The sequence below is a fragment of the Arachis hypogaea genome, chromosome 20 (assembly GCF_003086295.3).
Source record: "Arachis hypogaea cultivar Tifrunner chromosome 20, arahy.Tifrunner.gnm2.J5K5, whole genome shotgun sequence".
Lineage (NCBI taxonomy): Eukaryota > Viridiplantae > Streptophyta > Magnoliopsida > Fabales > Fabaceae > Arachis > Arachis hypogaea.
Genome location: NC_092055.1, coordinates 12,488,459 through 12,497,387, shown reverse-complemented (window position 1 = coordinate 12,497,387; position 8,929 = coordinate 12,488,459). Strand labels below are relative to the sequence as shown.

At 28.3% G+C, this 8,929-nt stretch overlaps 1 long non-coding RNA gene across 1 annotated transcript; it reads left to right on the top strand.

The window, feature by feature from the left end:
- The first annotated feature begins 2,526 nt into the window (after positions 1-2,526).
- Positions 2,527-3,552, top strand: LOC112786811 (uncharacterized). Its single transcript, XR_003194335.3, has 2 exons — positions 2,527-2,709; positions 3,080-3,552. It is a non-coding gene; the product is annotated as an uncharacterized lncRNA (long non-coding RNA).
- The last annotated feature ends 5,377 nt before the right edge of the window (positions 3,553-8,929 follow it).

Below are 8,929 nucleotides of genomic sequence, written 5' to 3'. Positions count from 1 at the left end.
ATTAGAACATGTATCTTGTCTTCTCTCGTTTGGCCTTCTTCTTTAACAATGCTACCATAGCTTTCCATTTAAAAAATAATGATACATTTTTTTATGACATTTCAAAGATAATAGAAAAGGATAAATTCAAAAAAAATCTTTATTGTTAACAAAGATAATACGTTAAAATTCTGAAATATAATTGGGATCTTTTTTTATTAGAAAAATAATTTAAATACATTAGTATATTATAATTTATATATAAAATAGATAAGGGTATTAATGTAATTTTAATTAGTTATGATTTCTCTCTTCTTATTTTTCCTTCCATCTAAACAAAAGAAAAATTTTTTCTTATTTTCTTTCCATTCATTTTCTCTTCATCCAAATAACATAAAAAAAAAAATCAATTTTTTCTTTCATTTTCTTTCCTTTTATTTTCTTTCCTCCTATTTTCTTTTCTTTCCTTTTTTATCTTGCATCCAAACAAAGTGTTACTCTATCATATAAATAATCGTACATGTATTTAATTTAAAGCTCACACACTTGAATATATAAGATAATAAATATAAATAATAAAAATAAAAACGGTGTCTTTCATTATATTATTATTATTGTACACATATAAATTAACTTCCATTCAACAAAAAAAATAACTTCTAAAATGCAACAAATATAATATCTAAAAGTTATAAGTCTAATATCTAAAATTTTAATTCTAGAATTTAAGGTTCTAAAAATCGGATCGGATCGGACCGGCCAGTTTGATTGGATTAATTGTGTTAGTTAGCCAGTCTTATTAATGCCTATAACCAGCTTGTAAATAATCGGTGAAAAAATAGCCAAATCAGTGATTAATCGGTGAACCAGATAAACCAGCCAGTTTTTTTGAAGTCCAATTCTTTCATTTAACACCAAACGACGTCGTTTTGGTTTAATTAAAAAAAAAAAAAAAACAAAACGCACATTCCCAAATACCCCAATCCCCTCTCCCTTCTCTCTCACCCTCAGTCTCACCAAAATACCAAAAATTCCTAATTCAAAGGTGGCAGCTTTGGAGAGCAACAGAAGAATGAGCAGAGCGTTTGTCAGAGCACAGCAGCGGTGGAGGAAGGAGGCGATAGAGCTGTGTCTGAGGTTGATGTGCATGGTTTTCCGAGCTTCTCTTCTTCTCTCTTCTCTCTTCTCTCTCACTCTCAGTCTCACCAAAACGGCAAAATGCCCTGATCTATCTCACTCTTAGTCTCAGACGCTGCCACTCTTCTCTGTCCTCCCCATCATCGACCGCCTCTTTCTCGTTGTCAAAAACGCCTCTGTCTCCGAGACAACCCTCTCTGTCTGTGTCAAGCACCACTCTGTGCGAAGTGCAAACGTACCCGTGCCACCGTGGGCTCTTCCCCGTGAGTTCTTCAATCTTCGCGGTCCCTCAACATTTTCGTGGTCTTCTTTATTTTCACTGATTTCTTCGCTTTTTCACTTTAGTTTTTTATTTGTTTTCTCTGTTGTATGTGGAATGAGTACTGATTATTTGTTAATTTTATTTATTCTGATTTCTGAATTTCTTCACTTGTTTGTTGCTGATTTTTTTTATTCTCAGTTGATGATGCTATGATACATTGCTTCACTACATTGTTTATGTTGAAATTTTTTCTAGTTTTGAGTTGTTTATGACTTTATGATTTGATTTTAATTTTGAATTGTTTATGAGTTTATGCTGATTTTTTTGATTTAGTGATTCTGCTTCTTGTTTTTTCTAATTCTGAGTTGTTGATGTGCTGTGGTGGAGTATGGAATTTTTGAAAATTCTGAGCTGAATATGCTGATTTTTTTTAAATTTTGATTTGTTATTTTTGTCTATTTTAATTTTTGTTAGTTATAAAATTTGATGTTTGAAGTAATTTGTTAATTTTAACTATAGATAATTTATTATATAAAATTGTAAAATTTTAAATTTTATTAACCTAAAAATTATTAAATTTAAATATTTAAAATTATATATTAAATTTTTAATAATTTTATTATATATTTAGTTAAACCGATTAAATTTCGATTGAATTTCGATTAAACCCCAATTGAACCTTTAAATCATTAAACCAGTTACTCTATCGGTTCATTGACCAATCTGATTCTCGCAACCTTAGAAATTATATTGCAATATATTATGATTGTTCGTAACATTTAATATTCATTTACTGTAACATCTAAAAATTACTCATAACATATGAGACATACTACTTTTTCTAAAATCTATTCTATTATATTAAAATCATGGTTCTGAAAATCGGACCGGATCGACCGGTTCGACCGGATTAACTGGGAATCGGTCAGTTAGCCGGTCCGATTGACGTTTAAAACCAATCTGTAAAAAACCGGTGAAAAAATCGGCCGAACCGGTAATTAACCGGTGAACCGGATGAACCGGACGGGTTTTTTGAAGGTCCGGTTCTCCTTATTCAGCACAAAACGGCGTCGTTTTGGTTAGGGGAAAAAAAAAAAGAAAAAGTGAAAAACGCGCAGAAGACCCCAATCCCCTCTACCTTCTATCTCACTCTTGAGTCTCACCAAAATGGAAAAATCCCTAGCCCTATCAGAGCAAACAGCCGCCGCTACTCTGTCCTCGCCGTGAAGCCCGTCTCTATCCTCGCCGTCGCCGTGAAGACCCCAATCCCCTCTCACTTTCTGTGCGTAGTGCGAATGTACCCGTGCCGCCGTGGACTCTTTGCCGTCGCCGTGAGTTCTTCAATCTTCGCCGTCCCTCAACATCTTCTTTGTGCTCTTCTTTATTTTCACTGATTTCCTCCCTTTTCACTTTAGTTTTTGATTTGTTTCCTCTGTTGTGGCTGGAACGAGTTATTGCTTTTTTATTTTTTTGTTAATTTTATTTATTCTGATTTCTGAGTTGCTTCACTTGCTTGTTGCTGATTTTTTTTTATTCTCAGTTGATGGTGCTATGGTGCATTGCTTCACTACATTATTTATGTTGAATTTTTTCTGGTTTTGAGTTGTTTATGACTTTATGCTATGATTCTGATTCTGAGTTGTGTACGAGTTTATGCTGATTTTTCTGATTTGGTGATTCTGCTTGTTGATCTTCTTGCAGTCATCTCTCTCCATCGGGACCCCAGAACCCCGGTGACCCCATTCTCAACCAATGGGTTCAAGATGGCTGATCCGTCACTCAGGAAAAAATCCAAGATCTCATCGCATGCCTCTGTCGGAGACGTTGCTATACGCACGCCCTTGAGGTTTTACACTTCAAGTTCCAACGTTTACTTTTCTTTTAGGATATAATGAAGCCTATTTAATGGCACCCTTTCATCTAAAACACTGAATGCAGCTAGTTTCTAATTGGGATTTGTGTTCATCTTTTAGTGACCGACAATATAAGTTGTAATCGGATCATTTTTTTTGTTTCATTTATTTAGGCAAAGTTTGTGCAAGTTGAAAATGATGTTCTGTTCTATGTTACTTTGATGCTAGTTTATTTAGTTAGTTTATGGTATACGACAAGATACTATGGTGGTGTTTGTTTTATTAATCTATTCACATCTAATGGGATAAGGATAAGTTCAATTTGGTGTATTGTTATGGTAATCACCCTCTTGTGCCTCGAATATTTAGCTTTAAGACTTTTAAGAGTCTCATTTTGGTTCTTTGTGTTTGCTGTGGTATGTTAACAGGTGCCTCCTCACATAGCATTTTTGTATTTCTTGTTGTATGAAATGAGAAAGGAGTGGAATCTGTAATGCCACATACCTGTGTAAATAAATTGATGCAAAAAATTTTCATTTTTTTATCCAATTGCTTGTTTGAGAATTCATTTTAATTTATAAATTTTGATATTTGAATTTGATTATGAACTTTTAATGATAAATTATGTATAATTTATTATGTGAAATTGTGAAATTGTGAAATTTTATTAGTTTAAAAGTCATTAAATTTAAATATTTAAAATTATATATTGAACTTTTAATAATTTTATTGTATATTTAATTAAACCGGTTTAACCCCGGTTGGACCAGTAAATCATTAAACCAGTCAGTACACCGGTTCATTGACCGGTCCGGTTCTCGCAACCTTGATTAAAATTGGGTTTTTATACTTAATGATAAAACTAACGTGACATACTTCTAAGAGTGGCAGTTCGCCATCTCTTCGCACTTTGTCACTTTTCAACAGTTTTCTGGTAATTCGCCATCTTTTCAGCAATTTTTCGGCAGTTGGCCACTCTTGCAGCAATTCCGTCTACGGTTTTTTCCAGCAGTTCTGTCTACGTTCCTTTCTGGCAGTTTTGTCTCCGTTTTCTTGCGACAGTTCTGTCTGCGCTTCCTTCCGACATTTCTGTCTGCGCTTCCTTCTAACAATTTTGTTTGCGTTTTCTTCAAACAGTTTTGTCTGCACCTGTTCTATCCGTTTATACATTTTTTTATTTAGTTGTTTCAAATAAGTTTGAAATTCAAGTTGTCTCTTGAGTTAGAGGAGGGATGTTAGAGTATAATTAGGATCAATTAGCATTATTTAACATATCTGAATATTTATTATAGAATATTACAACTTTGTTATTTCGATTCTCTTAGCTCCTTTAAATTCTCTTTTATATTGTATCATTCTACACAACTTGAATACACACAACTTTTTTCTATTGCTCTCTCTCTCTCACCCCTTCTAATAATAATAAATACAATTTAATCTAATTTGAAGTTCATTGTTTTATAGTCTTATATATATATATTGTCTAATTATTATAAAAAATTTACTATTTTTTTATAGATTAGATTAGACATATTTATATTTAATTTATTTGTTTACTTAATTAGAATTAATTATATTAAAAGATTATATTAAGATTATGGTAGAATAAGTATATAGTTATTAATTAATTATATTAAAAGATTAAGATTATGATAGATTATCATTATTTTATACTTTTTGTTTTGATATTAATTCAAATATTTAGTTTTTTTATTATTTTTATTATTCTATTCTATGTGTTTATTCTCATAAATCTTGCTAAATTAAACAAGGTAAGCTGTATATCTTCTTTTTATTTCTCTTTTATATACACATAAAATTTATTAAATTATTTTTCTTTCGTCTAATAATTTTGTTTCTCTTCTATTTATATTTCTTTCCTTCAATATTTTATTGGTTCTTATTTTTCTAAATTTTACTTTAATTTATATATTTGTTCTTATTATACCTAATTTTTTTATTTATATGTAATATACATTCTTATATATGTTATAGAAATATGATTTGATTCCATTAACTTGCCAAATTTTTTTTGAAAAATCTAAATTTAAAGAACAAAAATATATTTATAGATATTTTACTTTTTTAACTAAAAAATGTAATATTTTTTGCCATTTTTGTTGAAATTCTAAGTTAAATATGAATATTGATTTTTTGAAATAGAATAAATATATTTTAAATTTTTTGCATCTAAAAATAATATTCTATTAATGTTAGAATTATTTAGATAGATAAATAATAGTGAATATAGAATTATTTAGGATGGATAGAACTAAGTACATCTTTTTATTGAAAATACGAAATTAAAAATATTATATTCAATTCTCAATAGTCAACCTCTCATTGAACCATTAAATATTTTTATATTTTGAATTTTAATGAATATATTTTCTTTTCAATGAAATAAAATATTTTTTTCGCCTTAAAAGAATATCACAATAAATCTGGAACACAAAATTCATTATCAATGTAATTATTCAATATTCTTGTAGAATAATTTTTTTACCGACCTTGTCCCACACGCACCCAACTCTATTTTTTTTATCTCTATCAATGGACTACCTGATAAAAAGACTAAGTGGTTCTCATTTGAGCGGTGCATTTTGTCTTTTTTTTTTTTAAATTTTTCCAGAGCAATGCACTAGAGTTAAAAAACTCTCTTCACAATCTATTTGTGAAAAATGACACTTAACTACTACCTCAATGCCTTGAATGGTATATATAGTCAAGCGCATACAATACATTACACGTAAACCGCTACTGCCATAGCGGTTTACGTCATAGTTGTCAGAATCGAACCGGTGATCGAACCGATGAGGTTACTGGATCATTGAGTCACTGGTTCAACCGGTGGATCACTGGTCGAACCGGTTAACTCGGTATAATTAAATAATTATATAAAATTTAATTTTTTTATTATTAGTATTTTTATTTTTGTTTTTATAAAAATAATTATCATTTTTAAATTTAATGCTTTATTAATTAGTTTATATTTATTTTATTATTATATTATTATAGGTGAAAAGTCACCTAAAATTATTTTTTTGTGAAATTGATATTTAAGAATCGTTAGATGATTTGACTAGTTTAACTAAATATAATCTAGCAATTTTTAACTATCAACTTCATATGAAGACAAAAAATAAAATAATATATTAAAAAAATAATATTAATAAATATCATATAATCATAAAAAGAAAAAATAAATTATGATTAATTAAATTTTTTGTTTATCTTTTTAATTTGTATATATTTAATAAAATTTATAGTTAAATAAAATATAATTGATTTAAAATGAGAGACTTTGAAATTAAAATAAATTGAATATAAGTGAAAAGAAAGAATGCTATATGTATTATAATTTGTATACTTATTGATGAGAATCACTCTAGCTTGGTGGTAAAAGCATGCTTGCTTTATGCTGGAGGAAGGGGTTCGAAAGCGGAGTTGCAGATTGCTGGACCATTGTATATTCACCTTCAACGTTGACCGAGTAGTTCGGACCGGTCCGGTTTTTACCGGTTCACATCGGGTTTGACCGGTTCGTACCGATTCTTTACTTTAAACGGTCACAAGCTTGAACCAAACCGGTATTGGGTTCGATTTATTGGTTTCTGGTCGAACCGGTCAATCCGGTCTGATTCTGACAACTATGGTTTACGTTCACGCTGCATTATACATAAACCGCTACTAGCAACGGTTTATGTGTTCCTCTAAACTGTTATAGTAGCAGTTTCTATAAAATTATGAAAAAATATATTTGCGTCTTAATATCTAAAAATGTGTAATTAGATAAATTCTTTCTCCACTTAATTTATTAAAAAAAATTACCCTCAAATAATTTTTTTTCGATTTTAGGATTATAAAATTGCATAATCACATTTTAAACAAGGAGTGAAAGGTTTTGGTTGGTTTAATTAAAGGCATTATTTTGAGAGTGATTTTGAATTTAATCTTTGATAAAAGAGGTGAAAAATCTTAGAATATAATTTTGGAAAGTTTTATATTCCTTTTTTAATATACTATTTGTGTTTCATTAATGATTATTAATGTCTTAATATATTATTAATGTATTAATTATGTGCCTGGATAAGTGTTTTAATATATTTTCAAATCATAATTATAAGTTAAATCTATTAATTGCTTGGCTTTTAATTGTGGATAATTTATTGGCTGTATAGCACTATTGATAACGAAAATATTAATTACGTATAATTGACAATTATATTAAAATGATTGATAATTAGAATGATTAATAATTAATATAATTATTCATTAAATGCTATTTTTTATATAATTATAAGAAATATATTTTTCTAAAATATTTTGAAAAGAGAGAGGTATACATATTGACACCAAAACGCACTATACGTCAATATTCTTAGTGCCATCATATTTTCTATTGTAAAATAATACAATGATAATGATAATACATAATATATAATAAGTAATAAATTAAAAAAAATGGATTTTTTTTAAATAAATTAAAAAAATATTATTTTCAAAAAAAAATATTTCAACTTTAAATAGCAGGATATATATATATATATATATATATATATATATATATATTTGAGTACACATAAAAAGTACACAAGAATACACAGAAATAAGTCGTATTTTTTAGGAATAATGATGTTTTTAAATTTATTATAGAAAAATTTTTTTGTTAAATATGACTTATTCTTGTGTATTTCTGGAGACGATGATAATAGTTGCCATTATCGTCGACAATATTAAAGAAGTCATACTTATTGTCTGTGTACTTTTATATACTCTTATGTACTATTGAAGACTATGATAAGAGTGTAGGAATTTGAGTTTCAGCCAATTATTTATAGAGCAGTTGGAGTGAAGTTCACTGGATAGTGCCACAAACTCTATCAACTTATAGAATTTTTCCGGGGTGCGACGAACTCATCCTAAAAAATTGCATTCAAAAAATTGAAGTCCGTTTAATTTTAGTTGAAAAATAATAATTTTTTTAAATTTATAACAGAAAAAAAAATCCTAAAAAAATCTCTTAAAGTTGTATTTATAAATTATTTTGATCTTTGAAATTAAAATTTGAATTTCTTATCTGACGCTGAAAAATTGAAAAACAAGTCATATTAATTCCAAAAAAGGATAACGAAAATATCTTTGGAAAAAAAAAACAAAATAAGAAATGTTATGAAACATTTTTCTTTTGTAAGTTGCTTTGCATTTTAACCAACACTAACTATTTTTGTAAGAAAAATATTAAAATGTTATCAAAATTTTTTTTTTGTCATTATTTAGTCATTAATATTTAAAAATGAGATAAAATATATTATTAGATTACTAGGTTAAAAAAATTGAGTTAATAACTAAATAATAGTTAAAAATAATAAATTCTAAATTCTAAAAATCTTTTGACATTTTTTATTTTCTTAATGTATTTTCGCTGAAAAAGCGTTGACGCTTGTATTCTCAGCGACAAAAGACAATACGAATTTATTTAGGCCATAAATGTGATTTGGAGTATGCTCATGATTAAGACTATAAAAGCAATTACATATGTATTGGTGACACTTATTACGATTTGTTAGTACATATATAGTGTGTCAGACTGAGAGAGATGGCAATTAGAACAAAGCCTTTTGTAGTGGTAATTTTAGTAGCTATTCTGGTGACAACACTCTTTGCAACAATGGTGGTGAATGCAGATGTGACTTCA